Consider the following 22,168-nt stretch of genomic DNA (forward strand, 5'->3'; position numbering starts at 1 on the left):
GTTTGACCAGAAGACTCATCAGTAAGTCTTCTACATACAGATGACTTACTAGTAAGTCTTCTACGCGAACAGATCTTGAAAAAAAATTCAAATTCGTACCTTAAACTAGGTGAGATGACTTCGTTTGCACACAGGGTCTTCTCCAACCACCCAGAACCTCAAACGAAAGCAACCGTAAGTAAAAACGAAAGAAATATGGCTCTGTCAACCATAGCCCATATTTTGAATCAAAAGCTTGAGTTTTTTGGATGAATATAGAGAGAAAGTGAAAGAAATGTTGTTTTTAGTTCATAACAATTGAAACAGAGAGAGTGTAAAGAGATTTACGTGCATTAAAGGGCATTAAAAGCTCCAAACAGTTCGTACAAGGTTGTTGCCACTATTCATTGCAGTGGCAATATTGTAAATACTTTAAGAAGATGAGGTTGAGACAGTAAAGAAGCCATTTTCGAAAAAAAAAAAAACAAAATGTTAATGGCATTTTCGTAGATAAAATGCAGGTGTGGGGTTAAAATCTCAAAAAAAAAAGGAGTCAAAAGAAAAGGTTAGTTTTCTGTTTGACTCCAAGTTTTGAGTCACTTTTGCAAAAAGCCCATTTAAGAATGATTTTGTATGTCGCAGCGACCTGCCTTTGCCACAAGCCATCAAATATTTATTTATTTTGTTGTCGTAGAATATGTAATTTGCAAACTGCGAGTATAACTTTCAACTTGCAAATAAATGTTGTTTGTTTCGTTGACGTAGGGTCTTGCGAGCTACGACGAATCCAATATCGCACAAAAATTTATTTTTAGAGTAACCGGTGTGGATACACCAAAAAAATCATATAATTTGTCATATAATTTACCATATACTTTTGTTTTTTTTAATATTTTTTATGACTATAATACATTTACCTTACCTCTAGATCTCTCTCTTCTCCTTTTTTTTGTTCTAATCTCTTTATCTCTCGTACATGTTCTTCAAATCATTTTCTAATTCAATACAAATCTTTACTTTTTTTATTCTGATTCTTTTGACACCCATAATGCTAATCTTATTATTTCATCTAAATTCCAGTGTTTCCAATTTCGAATCACAATTTAGATAATATATACGTTAGTAGGTATTTTATTAATTAATTGCTATTATTTAGATTTTAGTGGATTCTTAATCGATACATGGAGTGTTAGCTGTTACAAATAGATTTGGGGCTATTTGATAGATAACTAATTAATTGTTAATAGTTTCATTAACTGATATATGATTTGTTAGTCGATACATTTGTTGGATACATAGATTGTTAGCTGATACTGAAATTATTAGCTGATATGTTAGTTGGTATGTAGATTGTTACCTGCTATGTAAATATTTAGCTGATAGATCTAGAGTTACATGTTTTCGATAAAGCACGAGGGTATTTTCGTCCGCACAGTGTCAAAAAATTACTCTTTTTTGAGTTATCCATAATCATGTGCATCCAGCTAATTTAGATCTTAATTGGGTATATTCAACACATTGTCCCTTATTTTTATTCATTAATTTTTTCAACGATTTAAAATCACGACTGGTTATTCAATGAATCGTGCCTCATCAAAACTAATAATAATATGCGATTTGTGACATGATTGTCCAATCAATCATGCGACAGCAAAATGAACAATATATTACAAATCTATGATTGATCGCATGATGTTGGAGGTTGCTGCGATATGCAAACAAACATGGCAATTGTTTCTAAATTACATATATAGTAAGATTATCCATCATTACTATATGCTCTGCAATGACGTATTTCCATAATCCTTGTGTGAGATAAACTGACGGTTACGTTGTAAACCACATTTTTCAGTCGACTAAAAAACATATTACCAAGTAAAGATAAATTTAAAATTAAATATTCATTACCATTTAAGAATACTTAACCTAAAAGAAAGCACCAAAAAGTTTTCCTTTATTTTCTTTTTGAAACTTCAAATTTTCATTTTGTTAAATGTGAATCCTTTCAAAGTCGAACAACAAACCAACACGTTTAAAAAGCTATATACTGCACCGGTTTCACAAAAATTGTCATCTTGGCATATTTTATACATATTAAAAATTATAAAATATACAAAAATATTTTTATCTTAATTAACTAAAAAGAATTTAAATAAAAACTATTGATTATTCAAAAAGCAAATAAATGATTAACTATGTAAAGTTACTTTGAAAATGTATAATAACATTTTTTCTAAACAAGATATAATTTCAAAATTATATTCTTTGAGGAATAGAAAAAATATTATTTTACATGATGTATGAATTTATTATGCTACCTAATAGTTTTAATACAACTTGTTCATGTGTTTAACTAATACTTGATGATTCTCATGTGCTCATGCACGAATATAAATATTTATTAAGTAAATTTATTATGATAATTGATTGATTGTTTAATTTCAATTTTAAACTATTTTATAATTTATATGCATACTTTATATCAATAAAATTATATTATTTTAATTGGACATGTGATTTTGGATATGTATTATCTAGTCGGTTTGATAATCTCTTGAGTATATTGGATATTTGTAACTTCTCCGAATTCAACCATAATATTTTTTTGTACTAAATATGTTCGATTTTTACTAACTTTGATTAATTTTGTCATTTATATTTAGAATGGTTGTTCTCTTAAATATGTAAATATATTTTAATAAGATTATATATAATATTATATATATATATATAAATATATATTGTTTTGAAGATCAAACATAAAATAAATTAAAGTGCTTATCGATTCCAAATTACATAAATAAATATAATGATAATATTTTGAAATTTCATGCACATATATTTTAGAAAATAAAAAATGGTAACAATTAGATAATATTTTATTTTTATTTATTAGTATGGTTTTTAGCACATTGTAGTCTATTATAAAAATAAATAAAAAAATTACTATAAAATAATATTTTTTATTTTACCTTTGATTTTGGATATAAAAAAACTCAATTAGTCATGTTAATCATTTTGTGGGTTTATAGAGTGACATATATATCTTTGAATTAAGTATAATTAATTTTTTTATTCTTATTAAGCCAAATCATATTGGTTTTAGTTATCGCACTAGTTCACTTTTTCATCTTAGATGTATAAGTATATTTTTGTAATAATTATAATAATTTGATACAGTTGATTTTCTAAGAAATATTAAAAAATAAAAGTGATAATCGGTAGAAAGTTGCATAAAATAAAATAACTAATACAATTTTGAAATCTCATGAATTCATATCAATATTTACAATAATTAAAATATTTTGTAAGTTCTAAGTAATGTTATACATTAAATTTATAAAAGGTAAAATGGAAATTACTTTAATCTTAAACATAATAATTTAAATTTTCTTATTTATTTTTATTATGTTTATATTGGATTGTACCAATATAAAGAAGAAAAATTCAAACTAAATATTAAGTCAAAGTAAAAATTTTAATTGTGGAAAAATATAATATTTCACTAAAAACCTATAATTATGCTAAAAATATATTTTAATTATTTGATCAAATATGCTTGTGGTAAAATCAGTTTTAATAAGAATATTATTTACATTTTAAAAATAAATACCATTTTTGAGAAATCATGTTATATAAGTAAAATGTTTAACAGACAATTTTTAGTCTTCTGTAATTATAAAATATCTTTAGCAACTAAAGAGTATAGAAAAATTAATAAACATATTAATAATACTAATTAAAAAAATATTATTATTCAACTAAAGATATCTTTGTTTTAAGTTGTTTTAAAAAAACTTTGTAATTATTTAAGAAAATAATAGATATAAGGAAAATATTTTTATTAATTCGAAAATATATTCTATGTTATTTAAGATTATTTTTTAAAGGAACTATTATTTTTCTTAATGTGAAGATTCTTTTTGTTAACTTTCATTTTTATGAAATCACATTACATATATTTTCTTCTTTAAAATTCCTTTTAAAATTTATAAATATTTTAGTTGTATATTTAATTTGGAAAATAACTAAATAAGAAACTTCTAATTAACATAAATTATTAAATAAAAAAGAAGATCAATTTTAATAATTATAATTATATGTAATATTTTTAATTCATTAATGGTGTGTTTGTAATTAACCATCGTAAGAACTAACGTGAGTGTGACAGAAACTAAATTCTTAAATAATACACCTAGGAAATTGACTTCTTAAAGGCAAACATTAATTATGAAGTATTAAATTTTAATAAAATTGAAAATACATTAATTATATGTTGATTTTTTAGAATCGAGTTTTCATGTTAACAGGTCATTGGTTTTACCGATTTTTAGTTGGTTTTACCAGTTTTTAGCGGTTTTACCAGTTTTGTTCAAATACATGTTTAAACCATATAGAACATAAGATACATATATATAATACTTATTATATGATTTCTACATTAAGTAGATGACTATAATGAGTATTATATCCCCATCTAGAACATAAGATAAAGTATGATTATACTATTTTTTTAAAAGAATTTTAAACATATAAATAATCATACGTAATTATGTTTCTAATAGTTTTCATATTTTTATATTTTTAAATTTTAGTTTACTATTTTCCGCATTGCAAAAGAGCAAAATCTGTCTAAAATAACCAAAAATATCAAAAGTTTGAGAATGTCTTTTTTTTTTTTTACAATTTTCCTTTTTTTTTCTTTTACAATTTTCCCTTATATAAAGCTCATGATTGCATAAGTATTTATTGTGGTTCAACCATTTTAACCTCAGCAAGCAGAATCACTATTTAAACCTTCAGTCGTAGTATCGATAGAACTGTTTTAAATAAGAAACATCACATGCAATATAAATGTTCTATACAGAATTAATGATGACATGAGCCATATATATACATAAAATATCACATCCAAAATAAAGCCAAAGCACACAAGGCGGGGTGGGTGATGGCTTATTTCCTTCTCTATATATACAAATACTCCTTTCAGTTTTGTATGTTTAAAGAAAATATTTCGCTGTAAAATAAATAATGTTCTCAGTATTTTAAATACATTTTTAATCATATTTAATATCTATGATCAATTATGTAATATATCACTTTTATAGGTTGAATTTATTTTGTTTAATAATATTTTATGTTAATAAGATAAATTATAAAAACATTCATATATGATTAATTTGTATGCATCTTACCTATTAAAATAGAAATAATGACTTGTTAACATGTATGATCTATTAAGGGTGAGAAAAAGACCACATGACCATTAATGAAGACCTTAAGAAGTAAATTAATTTTAGTGGCATTTTATGTAATAAACACATGAACAAAATGTTAATTTTATAGTGTACTTCTATTTTAATAGAATACTAGGTGATCATCCGCGTCCTGCGCGGGGTAAGAAAACTTAAAGAAATTATAAGTTTGAATATATAGATATTAGAAATGTAAAAGTCATAGACACAAATATTACATGTTATTTATGTTAAGGGATTCAACGAAATTGTGGATATGTAAATAAAGTAAGCTTCAAAGTTTTTTAAAACTTATGTTATTTGTTTTGTGTGATTGAAGTATAGTTCGTGAAAATGAATCTATAAGAGTAAACAAAAACTTATATAAAATTAATTATGAAATAAAAATAAAACGAAACATAGGCGATAAAATAAAATAAAATGTGAAAGCATATCCTATATAATAAGGAAACAAAATAAATAAATAAACTAAGAAAACTACGACTGCTGTGAAAAGTATCTTCAAAACTCTTCGTTTACAATCCTATAAAGTCCGCCATTGGTGTACTTCTAGTTTTGTTAATGATGATTCAGAAAGAGTGATGTGGTGAGGAGTTGTGTTGCAGACACTGCGTATTTATATAGAGTTTTAATGATGAAAAAAAATAGCCAAAATTATAGTAGCAAATATTTACTAATTAATATTTCTATACTTGCCGTACAATTTACTTTAAAACTGGTCTTTTCACATGTTGTTTTAAAAAATGCAGCTCTCAAATTAGGTAAAATTTGGATCTTGAATCGTATATGGAAACGTGTTTCTCAACGACTATAATTGAGGTAAATTACTTGATGGTTTTAAAAATTCATTTAGTGAAGATTATGAATTGATTATAAACTTGATAAATAGTATTGTACATCAAGGTTTGCATTATGGCGAAAGAGAATATTCAGTATCCATATTCTTAGGTAATCCCAAATAAATTTAATTTGTAAAATAAGGAAATCTGAGGAAATAAAGTTAGCCGATGGCATTAATATGTTTGTAGTATATGACCAAATATTCACATTCCCTATAGCTTATAAATTACAAATATTTATACCATAAATAAGGAATTAATTCAAACCATATAGAAATAGCTTAAATTTGGGACGTATAAAATAAGGAAATCTGAGGAAGTAAACCTTGTCAATCTAAGCATTTAACTGTTTGTAGGCCAAGGGAAAAATATTGACTTGATTTTCAAAATCATCGGAAGAAAATCAATTATGAATTGATTCCACACTTGACTCCAAAATTTAAGATCTGATTGATACGTTTGTAAAATCTAAACTGGTCAAATCCTTGATTTTCTTCTGATGATTTTGATAATTAATAATTTGATTGTATCAATTATGCATTGTTTACGGAAATGATAATTAATCATCGAAAGAAAGACATAATCAAATATTATGAATTGTTTACAGAAATGTAATGTATTTTCCTAAATTACTGTCGATCTTAATTGTTTTTCTAACCAAGATTAATAATTTTGAACATATATGTAGTTTCAAATATTGCATAGTTTTATGATTGGTCGAAATATTTCATAGATTTATGCATAATTTCATAATTTGATCATGATCTTCGAAGTATTAAAATATTAAAAAAACAAATTGATTTTAAAGAATTCTTAGTTTAATATATTGTTCACTTCATAGCTTTGTTATAAATATTTTTAAAGCAATATATTACATGTTTGAGAATTATTTTTTCGAATCTGATGTAAAATGGTTGCACTTAGTCTGTCACAAAATCAAACGATCTCTTCAACGAATATCTGTCACAGTATTTTGAAAAAGAGTATTGAATTAAATATTGTTCACTTCATAAATCTGTTATATATATTTTTTAAAAGCAATATATGATATGGTCACGCAAATTTAATGTAAAAATATCCTCCGTTGCAAAAAATATGTATAAATCAACGATGGACAATCATGTATTTGTAATAACTTTGACGTGTTGAAACCGTATTCAAATAACAACGATGCAATATCCGTTAAATCCCTTATATAGGAAACTCCTCTTTTCATGTCAATTTTGTTTCCTATATCACGCTAACATTGCCATTGCCATTGACAATAATTTATTTGATCTTGTGATTGACAATTCAAATTTGAATAATATATTATGGGAAAAATCGAAATGGTAATGTATTAAATTGTGTTGCCTTGAATCTAAACTATCATAAAATGATCGTCGACTACAATTAAATTGATAATTATGGAAACAATAAACATGGTTAACATGCAATGGAGGAGATTTGAAACTATTATTAGCTCTTAAAATATAATATATTGGGTCGTTTTATGTCATTTAAAAAATAGTGTACGTATATATCTATTACATTTTTCCATTATGTAGTAATTCTTGAACATTGCGATTGTGATTGGTATCTTTATCTAATATGGAGAAGAGTTGCAGCAACATATATATAAGTAGATATGTAGATACATACGTAGACAATGGATTTTATGTAGTCTAGCTATATAGAAAGACATTAATATTTAAGTCAGGCTATATAACGAAATCGATCATTATGAAGAATCTCAGGTTATGGCAATAAAATCTCTGCGTATTTAAAGATCCAACCGTTTGTAATTGAAGCGTAGCAAACATGGCGCGGGTTTGTTTGTTTTGTTAGTCAATAAGCTTATAGTATATACCCAGTTTTTAATGTAATGTTCAATGGAAAATTTTGCAATTAGTCTAGTTAAGAAAGAGTTTTTGAATATATGAGGTGAAAGAGCTTGTGGTGCTGACGCGTAGGAAATGACACACATGTAATAAACACATGAATGAAAAGTTATTTATATACAATGTTCCTCAAATAATAAAAAAGGATAGAATAGATGACTTGTATATTTATGTAAGGCCCATTTTTCATTTGTAATGTTTGAATTCAATTACATATAATTATAGAAAAGATATATTTTACTAATATATTTTCAAATCTAACGTACAGTATTACAAACACATATCAATGTCATCTGTTTTATATTCAATAGTTCATTTTATCGTATACACAAATAACTAACTCTAAATGATTAAAATAGATAAGATGTATATGAATATTATAAAACTATCATGAAATACAAATAAATTACTAAAATTATAAGATATTTATTTTATTACTTATAATTTTAGATAGGATATTTAAATAATTTATCAGTTAGATAAAAAACAATTTTCTATTTTTATTGAACATCGTATATATTAATTCGTCTAATAATTAAACGCAAATCCAGTGAAATAAGTATACAATAAGAAGCTACAAATACATATGACGGTTTGAATAATTAATTGGATGGAAAACATATAAAATATTGCATCACGGTATTAGAGAAAGTCATATAAACATTTTAAAATATGCTTAATATTAAAAATATATACCACTAATGATTAAAAATAAAATTTATATGTAAAAAATGAAAGCAAATATCGACGTGGTTTTGGGAGAGCCCAGCATCAGGTAGAAAGCCCGAAGTCTTACTGTGTTGAATTCTGCTCAAAGTGAGTTTTGCCTACTATCATCCAATATTTGTCAAATTTAAGAATGATTTTGTATGTCGCAGCGACCTGCCTTTGCCACAAGCCATCAAATATTTATTTATTTTGTTGTCGTAGAATATGTAATTTGCAAACTGCGAGTATAACTTTCAACTTGCAAATAAATGTTGTTTGTTTCGTTGACGTAGGGTCTTGCGAGCTACGACGAATCCAATATCGCACAAAAATTTATTTTTAGAGTAACCGGTGTGGATACACCAAAAAAATCATATAATTTGTCATATAATTTACCATATACCTTTGTTTTTTTTAATATTTTTTATGACTATAATACATTTACCTTACCTCTAGATCTCTCTCTTCTCCTTTTTTTTGTTCTAATCTCTTTATCTCTCGTACATGTTCTTCAAATCATTTTCTAATTCAATACAAATCTTTACTTTTTTTATTCTGATTCTTTTGACACCCATAATGCTAATCTTATTATTTCATCTAAATTCCAGTGTTTCCAATTTCGAATCACAATTTAGATAATATATACGTTAGTAGGTATTTTATTAATTAATTGCTATTATTTAGATTTTAGTGGATTCTTAATCGATACATGGAGTGTTAGCTGTTACAAATAGATTTGGGGCTATTTGATAGATAACTAATTAATTGTTAATAGTTTCATTAACTGATATATGATTTGTTAGTCGATACATTTGTTGGATACATAGATTGTTAGCTGATACTGAAATTATTAGCTGATATGTTAGTTGGTATGTAGATTGTTACCTGCTATGTAAATATTTAGCTGATAGATCTAGAGTTACATGTTTTCGATAAAGCACGAGGGTATTTTCGTCCGCACAGTGTCAAAAAATTACTCTTTTTTGAGTTATCCATAATCATGTGCATCCAGCTAATTTAGATCTTAATTGGGTATATTCAACACATTGTCCCTTATTTTTATTCATTAATTTTTTCAACGATTTAAAATCACGACTGGTTATTCAATGAATCGTGCCTCATCAAAACTAATAATAATATGCGATTTGTGACATGATTGTCCAATCAATCATGCGACAGCAAAATGAACAATATATTACAAATCTATGATTGATCGCATGATGTTGGAGGTTGCTGCTATATGCAAACAAACATGGCAATTGTTTCTAAATTACATATATAGTAAGATTATCCATCATTACTATATGCTCTGCAATGACGTATTTCCATAATCCTTGTGTGAGATAAACTGACGGTTACGTTGTAAACCACATTTTTCAGTCGACTAAAAAACATATTACCAAGTAAAGATAAATTTAAAATTAAATATTCATTACCATTTAAGAATACTTAACCTAAAAGAAAGCACCAAAAAGTTTTCCTTTATTTTCTTTTTGAAACTTTAAATTTTCATTTTGTTAAATGTGAATCCTTTCAAAGTCGAACAACAAACCAACACGTTTAAAAAGCTATATACTGCACCGGTTTCACAAAAATTGTCATCTTGGCATATTTTATACATATTAAAAATTATAAAATATACAAAAATATTTTTATCTTAATTAACTAAAAAGAATTTAAATAAAAACTATTGATTATTCAAAAAGCAAATAAATGATTAACTATGTAAAGTTACTTTGAAAATGTATAATAACATTTTTTCTAAACAAGATATAATTTCAAAATTATATTCTTTGAGGAATAGAAAAAATATTATTTTACATGATGTATGAATTTATTATGCTACCTAATAGTTTTAATACAACTTGTTCATGTGTTTAACTAATACTTGATGATTCTCATGTGCTCATGCACGAATATAAATATTTATTAAGTAAATTTATTATGATAATTGATTGATTGTTTAATTTCAATTTTAAACTATTTTATAATTTATATGCATACTTTATATCAATAAAATTATATTATTTTAATTGGACATGTGATTTTGGATATGTATTATCTAGTCGGTTTGATAATCTCTTGAGTATATTGGATATTTGTAACTTCTCCGAATTCAACCATAATATTTTTTTGTACTAAATATGTTCGATTTTTACTAACTTTGATTAATTTTGTCATTTATATTTAGAATGGTTGTTCTCTTAAATATGTAAATATATTTTAATAAGATTATATATAATATTATATATATATATATAAATATATATTGTTTTGAAGATCAAACATAAAATAAATTAAAGTGCTTATCGATTCCAAATTACATAAATAAATATAATGATAATATTTTGAAATTTCATGCACATATATTTTAGAAAATAAAAAATGGTAACAATTAGATAATATTTTATTTTTATTTATTAGTATGGTTTTTAGCACATTGTAGTCTATTATAAAAATAAATAAAAAAATTACTATAAAATAATATTTTTTATTTTACCTTTGATTTTGGATATAAAAAAACTCAATTAGTCATGTTAATCATTTTGTGGGTTTATAGAGTGACATATATATCTTTGAATTAAGTATAATTAATTTTTTTATTCTTATTAAGCCAAATCATATTGGTTTTATTTATCGCACTAGTTCACTTTTTCATCTTAGATGTATAAGTATATTTTTGTAATAATTATAATAATTTGATACAGTTGATTTTCTAAGAAATATTAAAAAATAAAAGTGATAATCGGTAGAAAGTTGCATAAAATAAAATAACTAATACAATTTTGAAATCTCATGAATTCATATCAATATTTACAATAATTAAAATATTTTGTAAGTTCTAAGTAATGTTATACATTAAATTTATAAAAGGTAAAATGGAAATTACTTTAATCTTAAACATAATAATTTAAATTTTCTTATTTATTTTTATTATGTTTATATTGGATTGTACCAATATAAAGAAGAAAAATTCAAACTAAATATTAAGTCAAAGTAAAAATTTTAATTGTGGAAAAATATAATATTTCACTAAAAACCTATAATTATGCTAAAAATATATTTTAATTATTTGATCAAATATGCTTGTGGTAAAATCAGTTTTAATAAGAATATTATTTACATTTTAAAAATAAATACCATTTTTGAGAAATCATGTTATATAAGTAAAATGTTTAACAGACAATTTTTAGTCTTCTGTAATTATAAAATATCTTTAGCAACTAAAGAGTATAGAAAAATTAATAAACATATTAATAATACTAATTAAAAAATATTATTATTCAACTAAAGATATCTTTGTTTTAAGTTGTTTTAAAAAAACTCTGTAATTATTTAAGAAAATAATAGATATAAGGAAAATATTTTTATTAATTCGAAAATATATTCTATGTTATTTAAGATTATTTTTTAAAGGAACTATTATTTTTCTTAATGTGAAGATTATTTTTGTTAACTTTCATTTTTATGAAATCACATTACATATATTTTCTTCTTTAAAATTCCTTTTAAAATTTATAAATATTTTAGTTGTATATTTAATTTGGAAAATAACTAAATAAGAAACTTCTAATTAACATAAATTATTAAATAAAAAGGAAGATCAATTTTAATAATTATAATTATATGTAATGTTTTTAATTCATTAATGGTGTGTTTGTAATTAACCATCGTAAGAACTAACGTGAGTGTGACAGAAACTAAATTCTTAAATAATACACCTAGGAAATTGACTTCTTAAAGGCAAACATTAATTATGAAGTATTAAATTTTAATAAAATTGAAAATACATTAATTATATGTTGATTTTTTAGAATCGAGTTTTCATGTTAACAGGTCATTGGTTTTACCGATTTTTAGTTGGTTTTACCAGTTTTTAGCGGTTTTACCAGTTTTGTTCAAATACATGTTTAAACCAAACAGAACTCTGCTTTTTCAACTAGTCATAGGCGGACCAGTCGGTTTGGCCCGGTTTCAAAACACTTTCATCGATTGATGGCGATTATATATTCTTATAATCGAATTGTTAAAGCTCTCTATCTTTGTATATAACTGTATTTTTGCTGACTTTTTTTTTTAAATTTTACAACTATATATAATTGTAAAAATCTTTACTGCCTTCAATACTATATAATCATTTTTAAGTTAAAATTTTGAGGGGTTGAGGTTTAGATGGATTCATTAACACTTTAGTGGGGAATTTTCTATAACTCTTTTGAGTTGCATAAGTATCAGAAAAATCTTAGACACCATTTATGAAAAGTTCCATCTAAAATTAGTACTCATGGAACTGGTGAATGTAGCTCCATATCCGACTCGTATATCTAAGATTGAAGGGTTTTGTCGTTTTGGTGTGAGAATTAGATTGTAAATCAAAATATTAGTCTCGACTACGATCGATATGTAGTAATGTAGCTCCATATCCGACTCTAGAACATATATAATATCAACTAGAGCTTGAGCGCGGATGTTGGTTTTTAAATTTTTATAAATTATTTATTGGCATTTTAAGCATACAGATATAGGTTGTTTGAATATTTTTACGTTCCTACAAACCTATTTAGATTCAGAAGACTCCGACTCGAATCCCATTCAAAATTTTATAATATCCGAACATAGTTTTATTTTAAAATCCAAAAACACGATATTCAAAAACTGATATGAATCTGAACGTGTATTTGAATGCCCATGTTTAACTGATTATGTAAAGAAATATAAAATTCTTTGTTAACCGATTTAAAATTTTGTCACTAATGAACAATTTCATTTAAAGATGTGAAATTATTATGGTTAAGACGTAAAACAAATGATGTCAAATTATTATGGTAAATCTATAATATAATCTATAATATAATGAGGCAGTTGCATCATTCATGAGGCGACACGTCAGCGGTCTGTGGGTCCCACTTTTAAAAAGTGTGAAAAAATGTCAAGATTGTGGCTCAAACCCGGGTTATTGAGATATAAACACCACCATTTATACCACTAAACTAAAGGATACTTTGTACATTGATGGCCGAAACTAATATATATTTATGATAGGAGAGTTTACTCTGTACACGTATGATTTCGGTTTAAGTTCCATAAAAAGCCCAAGTCGGGTGTAAGGCCATTTGGCCAATGTTTAGTTATATGGCCTATTTTGAAAAAAAGGTCTGACGTTTTATGTTTTTGTCGAGGAAAATGTGTCATTTTTTATTCGTTAAACGAGTAACGATTAGGTTTTCAGAGGTTTCTTCTTCTTCGACCCTTCAATCTCACCAGCCCTGCTGATTTTCCTAATCCTGTGAAAAAACGAGTCTTAATCAACTCATTACCTTCCAACTCTTTTCATATCTATTAAATTCTTTTCACTGTATTCAACGTATACCTCTTAAATTTTACAATAAATGTTTTTTTTTCATTAAAGCCATTTACGATCTTAAACTCTCCTTCTCCCTTGTGATACAATGAAACAGAAAAATTCACTTCAACCCCTATAAATTGGAGAAGGTTGATAGCCGGATGGATCTTCACAGACGCTCTCAGTTTATCTTCTATCTTCAATTGGAGAGGGAGCTGCTCATCCTCGACGAACAAGCATGATTGATTTTTTCTGCAATTTCCTTCCTACGAAGCCCAAAGAGATCTATCGAGTTGCTGATCTGCGTTAACCATTTGATGAATTCCATCCCGAATGATCCCAAAACAATCAACGTCTACCTCAAAACACCAGGTATCATGATTTTTTCTCTCATCTCCTTTTTAGACAAGAACAAAAAAACTAGCAAAGACACTAATCTATGAACTAACTTTCGCAGATGATGAGTAAACAGCGCCCAATAGACCTCCACAACCTGATGTAGATGATTGGAGGCCGCTGAAGAAGAAGAAGCCTGCAACAATGTCAGAGGATGCTAAAGCATTGAGCATGATTAGACAAATGTTCAAGCACTGCTTCTAACTTTTCTCCTACGCTCACACCCATTACATTTTCATTAGTTTTTTTCTCCTGAACTTATGAGTTTTGTATTGTTTTAATGTCAGTACTGATCGTTATGTTGGACATGGCTATGATAACCGAGACCTGGAAGCCTGCTTTGACGATATCATGAAGGAAGAGAGACGAAGGTAACATCAATATCTTGATCATGAGTTTCAATCATTTGTTTCTTCTTATATATATTGGTCAACGGTTTGTGTTTATTTGATAACGGCAGTGCGAGAATCGCAAGGGATGAAGATGAAATGGAAGCAAAGCTGATCGCAGAAGAAGAAGAGCGAGAGAGACAGAGAAAGTTGCTGAAGCTGAGGCGTAAGAAAGTTAGAAGAAACAAACCTTTTGATCATCTTTGTCTTCTTTTTTAAATATATGACAAGTTTAATCTTTAGTGTTTCTCTCATTCATATCTCTTTGGAGAATAGTGTGTTCTTGAAACTGTACAATTAGATAATAATTATATTTATTGGGTCACTCGAGGAATCTGTTGGTGACCTTCCAAGTTGGTGAAAGCCTGATTATTTTCTCTGTGTAAAACCAGAGAATGAAAAGAGAAAAGAATATATCTTTATTCACGTTGGAGTTGCTTTAGTTTCACTTTCTTACAAGTCCATGAACATTATTTTTGTGTTTCTTTTATAATCTTTTCCTCTCAAAGATCTTTGTTTAAGGTATCAAATGGTGACCAAAGAAGAGGATTGTCTTCCTCCTGCGACAGAGCCGTTGAGATGTTATTTTCCTTCTTCTACGACTTCTCTTGCGGAGCTAGAGACTATTCAAAGCTTAGAAATCGTGGAACCATCATTTCTCTCTCCCACTTGGTATATCATTATTCTTTACTTACTCTTCAATTTTGAGCTCTTCCCTTCACCACAATCTAGAGATAGTTGAAACCTTTTGCTATGGTCTGACTGTATCTTTCAGTTCAATACGTTATAAAAGTTACTCTTTTGGTTTAGTTTAGGTTGGACATTCAAACAGATTCTTATAGCTTTGCTCGATCATTTATGTACTCTAGTTTGATTTTTTTTTTCCAGGTTGCTGGTGACTTTTTGCATCTAGAAATTAAAACTTTTTGTTTAGTTTACGGTGTGGTTCTTATATATTCTTCTCTATATTGCGTACTGCTTTGTTATTTTTATAAATGATCTCCATTAAAAAAAGGTTTATGTTTACATGAACAAGATGAATCAGGTAAAAGACTATTTTCCATGTTTCTAAAACACTGCGAGAGGCAATCATACGCCGAGAAACAGGTAAAGGCTCCATATTCCCACAAAGTATGTTCATATCTTAATACCAAACTGTCTTACAAACTGAGAATTAATTGTGTATACACAAACGAATAGGTCAATGGAATATAGCAAGCTTAAGGCTAGGGTTGATCTTTTGGAGAGGAACCAAAGGTACTAATACATTTTAGTAGTGAACATGTATAAATAATGTTCTAATTTTCTTACTTAACATTGGGGATTAACAATAGTGTGGATGATATTGATTCATTGCAGGCATTATGTGGGAAAATATTTAGAATCAATTGCGCAAGGGAACTCCAGACTCTAGAGTAACAGCTGGACACTTCTCTTAAACATATTTGCTCCAGAATAGTATATATGTATATCTTTCTTATGGGCACATACACACATACACACATCTCTGTAAGATATTTGAATTTGTGCACATATAAATATATGCCTAACTATTGTAAGTGATTTAGAAAGATTCTTCTTCATCATGAAAACAATGGTTATAGATCATGGTATAGTGTTTGTCTCATATGAATAAATACAATTTTGACTCATTGGTGCATAATCAACTTATGTACGAGTCCCTCAACCACCTTCAAAGAAAGTTATGTTAACACCACTTCATCTCTGAAGTCGCGAGTATGTGCCACTTATGTAAGCGGGGATGCCAGCACCAAGACAGCTCTCATATTGGAAGACTCATGAGGGATTTAGGGCTGTAGATTTTTACTGGTGGGATATTCAAGTTCCAGTGTTTTACTCCACTTTATTCTTCAACTTGAGCTACCATCACTCCACTTTGGGCACCAAATGTTTCTTAAAATGAAGAATCAGTTGTTGTTTTTATTTGCATAATCATGCAGCAAGCTGCACATAAGGTGGGCTTTGTCCGTTTAGTATTAAGGTGTCTCCTAGGTTTAAACTTGAACTGTATTCACATTATCATGGTCTATATGAATACATTGCACAAACAATAACCATAAGTTTTATTTTAGCAAGGACATGCATGGTTTTTATTATATACGACTGCATACACCATCTCTCCTTCTCTTCTCCTCAACGAAATTAAGACAAAAAACACTCTCCTTTACAAAACTCACTTTTGCAGGTTTAAACGAAGACGATGAGACTTTCGCCAACAATTCCTAATCTGCGTCAATACCAGGCAACAAGATAAACATTTAATTACAATAAAAAACACCTTCATGTATTGATTCTTTACTAAAAAACAAAAATAATTCTACAACAGGAACGGCGCCTTCATTTCAAATTCACAGCGGACAACTAAAAAGCTCGAAAAAGAAACACCTATTTTTTGGTCAAAGATAAACAGTTATTCGATTTCCCTCACCACCGAGAAAAGGAACATATATGGCCCGATTTTATAACTCCAAGTCCATTTAAACTATGCATTTATCTTAAACTTATGTTAAATTTAAAATCTTTTACGGCCTAACAATATATCTTCGTTTCAGACGATATGATTCATGCAATTATGACAAAAAGTTTACAAAAAAGTTTGCATTCGATCCAAGTAGTCTAATTGTCGCAACAAATGGTAAAAAAAATATTCAACTCAACCGCGGGGATCCGCCCCTAGTATAATTAATAAAGTACTTTGGAAGACTAAAAATTGTAGAAAATATAATAAAACACTTAAAATAGGTACGATTTTTTTTACTTCCGTAATTATTTGGAAAACACAATAAATGAAATGATAAAATTAGTTAAAATAAATGAAAAATGCAGGAAATCAGTTAAAAATAAGTATTGTTTTGTACTTTAGCTTTAATAGAATTAATTAACTGAAATTTACAACATACATTTGGTTTACCCAACAAGATGAATAACTCATGTGAGAAGGATTTTTTTTGTTGGACCATTTAAGCTTAAGTTATAAAAAAAAATAGTTCATTCTTCCATCGTTCATCGATTTGCTAAAGTCTATTTGTGTTCGTGTGCTAGTATAGAAGTATAAATGGATATTGGGTAGAGAGTACTGGAGAAGAAGAAAAGGAACAGTGAAGCAGGATCTGCGGTGGGGATTCGGACATTCAATGATCTTTACCGTTTTGAGGGAAAGTCGACAATTGATGCTACACCAATGCAATTGCTTCCTCTTTTTCTCTTTAAATTTTTTTTTTTTTTTTTTTTTGATAATCCAGGGGTTCCCCGTTTCGCGGGTCATTCCCCTGGGCCCGGTCAGGCAGCGGTCCACTTCACCCGGAAGGGCTTTACCTGGGCTGGATCAAATCCAGTACCGCTTTGATGTCCAGAAGAAGCAGTGTAGTTTCCGCATGGGGAGGGAATCGAACCGGGATGGCGGTTGTCACCACAGGCCCTTCCTGCCACTTGGAGTACCTCGTCCTGACAATTATTTCCTCTAATACTATTATAAATAACTTCTAAAATAAAATGGTATCGGTTATAACTTCTAAAATAAATATAAATTAAGAAAAGTATATATTTTTATGTTTTTATCAGATTAATGATGCATGTAGACTAACAGTAGACCGTCACATTCCTAAAAGCTGAATTATTGCGAAGGCATTTCAGTTCTCTTTAGGGTCCTCGTGCTTGCTAATCTTTCTTTTTTTTCTGAACAAAAAAATTACCAAGTTTTATTTATTTGTTGAACTCCCATGTGTATTTATAACAATTTATTTTTTCTTCTTATATAATACTTCAAATCTATATTATAATAGATCAGTTTTTGCTCACTCCTCAGCGCGCCACGTCATCGTTTTGTTGGCTCCACTTTTAAAAAGTGTGAAAAAGTGTCAAGCCCATAGCTCGAACCCGGGTTATTGAAATATAAACACCAACATTTATACCACTAAGCTAACTGATACCTTTGTATATTGATGGCCGAACCTAATATATATTTATGAAGGTCGGAAGCTCTTGCTTCTTCGGCTTCCTCTGAGGGTCGGACCTACAAGTGTGTTATGGATTTCATTTTTAAATGAGATTCATCACGTTATATGAAAAAAAGCTTAAGTTTGCAACAATTATGGTTTTCCTATATTGTAAATTGTTGTAGTTTAATATGAGTTTTTTTCATCATTGTCTCAAACAAGTCTGAGTTACAGAGTTGCGCCGTGTGTATGTTCGTAATCTATTTTTTCACCGTTGAACTCTTCATGTCTCCATCTTAAATCGCTTGATCATAAATGTTCCTGATTTGTAGCCCCTCTGTAAACCATATATATATGATTTTCATCTTTGATGAACCCAATCTGCATCTCCACAAAACTCATTGATTCCTCTTAGCTTTAACCATCTTCTAGAAAATGTTTCTCTCTGCCTCTCCAGTTCGTCAAACCGGCGTCCCGGCGTCCGTCACTCAACCTTCGAGTCTCTCCGTCTTGGTCTTAGTAGTCAGAGCATAGCCTCTGGCTTCCTCCGCTTCTGGGATTCCCTGAACTTCAAGAAAGACAGGGAGTTTGTGGGAATCACGGTTCTTTTCCTCGATGAAAAGGTAAGTTAATCTTCGATCTATCACACTTATTTAACATAATTGTTTTAATTGATTTCCTGATTCTTTGTTGAATAATACTATTTGCAGATTCCGTGATTCATGGGTTTACTCCCGTCGGACGTGCTAATCATTACATGCCATCTTTGAAAGCAGATTCCATTGTGAAAGTCGATCGTTTTGAGGTTGCTAGGTGCTCCAAGTGATTGCAAACACAAACCTAGAAATTGGTAAACATAGCATATTTGGCAGCTCCAAGCAAGATTACAATCAGGCAAATTCAAGTGGAATGACATACCAACAACTGAAAATGGTAATTAGTCAACAACTTATTCCATATTTTCCTTATCTGAAAAAATCTACTGTGTTTCTGATCTATTTTTTCATCTACGCAACTTTAGCCTCTGTCATGGATAGCTCTCTCCCAAGAATTGCATTGACTATGGTTTCTGGGAAGAAAAAGATCTTGCTCCTGAAAAAAGACCGTGACAACCCTGTTGTAAGATTTTAATTTGTGCAGAACAAAAAACCTTGATTTATTTTCTATTTAGTATAGTGATAGTTGTTGACAATCATTAGTTATTTGCCAATATGTTTTTTATGCGGCATTTCGGAACTCTCCATTCCAAGCGGAACAGCAGATGGAAGCTAATTTTTCTGGAAGCTCCTCGACTTCAAGACAGAATCAGAAGATAGATGTTGGTGGGAGGTTAATCAAGGGAATACTTCAGAGAAGTGAGACGGTCTGGCCAGACTTCATCTTTTGTACAGCCTGAGCAAAGAGTGGAACCCACAAAACACGAGAGAAGAAAAAACAAAACACGAAATTAACATATATTCAGATCTTCTCTCTTGCATGTCTAACATCTGGCGCCGACGAAACTCAACACCCACGGCAGACGAAGCTGATGCAAGTAAACCTCTCATTAATCATGCTTAAAATCAATCTACGCTTTTCAATCTCACAAACTAATAAACAATTTTACCTACATGAATCGGAAAATTAGTGCCCACATTCCCGACATAGAGAAAAAAAGGAGTTGAATTCCTAACAGTTTTTTCAGTATTAGACTAAACCACATATTCAAGGCCCACTTATTTTGAAATTCCAACATTTTAAATCCAAATTTATTATCTTTTTCCATGCACTATTTGATTTATATACAAACAACTACCTAAGTAAACACTAACAAGTTCCATCACCCTCAACTTTGAACATATAAGATATAAAAATATCAACATATGAATTCGTCGTTCATTCTTATATTAAACTCATCAACCTATGTAATATCCAAAGTCCCATCAATCACATTATAGACAAAAAACAATAAAATCCCTTAAACAAAACTATACAATACACCTATAATGTAGCCGACTCCGCGCTTGCGCGGGGACTATGCACCTAGTTATGATAAGACGACGTCCAATGCATGTGGAAGTCTGTACGTATACTCTACAACAAATCTGCCTGCTATCTTAAATTTAGAAGTGGCAGGTTCAAGTTTTATCAGCTGCAGGAAATAAATGTAGCAACCGATTTTTGTTTCTAACTCAAAGAAATTATGAGTTTTGGTCAAGAACTTTTTGAATTAAAAACAACGAGGAAAAGGAGAGAGAATTTTTTTTTCTCTTTACTCTTTACGAAAATCTCGTTTTTTTTTTTTGTCAAATTTTGAATTTCATAAAATATGATAAGAGTTTGTAATTTGTTACAAAAGAGTTAGATCAGCTAGGATATTCCCGGGACAAAAAATATAAAAACAATGATAGCCTAGATTGAGGTTAGAAACAGAGCTATTCGTGTCTCAACCAACAGAGCATGAGGTTTGAGAAATTCTTCCTGTTCCTCCTGCCCAAGATAACATCACGGACATGTCTGTCAATGAGTTTGAAATGTGTTTCCGTTGATGTCGTGACACCATCATGAAGTGTAAGATTGGATATCAAACTGAATTGTTTATTCACGTTCAATGTCAAACTGTATATATACAACATATTAAGTCGGCTAGACGTATCTAAAGCCCTAATAAACCGAGATATCTTCATCCTTATCACAATGGAAGAGATATCACAAACAATATATAACTAGGAAATACAATCATTATCTCTAACGATATATTTCCGTAATATGACCCCTCACGTTCGAGCGTGAGGATTACGAACGCCCAACTTGGACAACAAGGTATTGAACTGAGCTCGCCCAAGCGCCTTGGTCAGAATGTCAGCTACCTGATCATGAGTACGAATATGATAGAGAGTAATGAAGCCAGCTTTAACTGCATCACGAACTGCATGACAATCATTCTCAATGTGCTTAGTACGCTCATGGAAAACATGATTCGAAGCAATATGTATAGCAGCTTTGCTATCACAGTAAAAACGAGTGGGCGGTTGTCCGATATTCAATCCCTTCAACAGCTTAGGTAGCCACAACACTTCACGAAGAGCACCTGCCATCGCACGATACTCGGCTTCAGCGGAAGAGTGAGACACGACATCTTGCTTCTTTGTTTGCCAATCAACCGGAGAGTTTCCAAGCATAACAACAAACGCAGTGAGAGAGCGACGTGAGAGAGGACACCCAGACCAGTCGGCATCACAGAAAATGGTTAATGACAAATCAGGCGAGGAGCTCAACATTACTCCTTGACCAAGAGTTCCCTTGAGGAAACGCACCACCCGCGTAGCAGCCTCTAAGTGAGCTTCCCTCGGAGACTGCATGAACTGTGCCAAAATGTGTATAGAATAGCTCAACTCAGGTCGTGTGTGAGAAAGATATATCAACCGACCCAAGAGCCGACG

General features: G+C 29.2%; 1 long non-coding RNA gene across 1 annotated transcript; it reads left to right on the forward strand.

Annotated features, from left to right (window-relative positions):
• Window positions 1-12,640: 12,640 nt before the first annotated feature.
• Window positions 12,641-16,398, forward strand: LOC111207013. The gene is made up of 5 exons (XR_002659205.2): window positions 12,641-14,377; window positions 14,463-14,772; window positions 14,862-15,897; window positions 15,991-16,047; window positions 16,150-16,398. It is a non-coding gene; the product is annotated as an uncharacterized LOC111207013 (long non-coding RNA).
• Window positions 16,399-22,168: the final 5,770 nt, after the last annotated feature.

The sequence above is a fragment of the Brassica napus genome, chromosome C6 (assembly GCF_020379485.1).
Source record: "Brassica napus cultivar Da-Ae chromosome C6, Da-Ae, whole genome shotgun sequence".
Classification (NCBI taxonomy): domain Eukaryota; kingdom Viridiplantae; phylum Streptophyta; class Magnoliopsida; order Brassicales; family Brassicaceae; genus Brassica; species Brassica napus.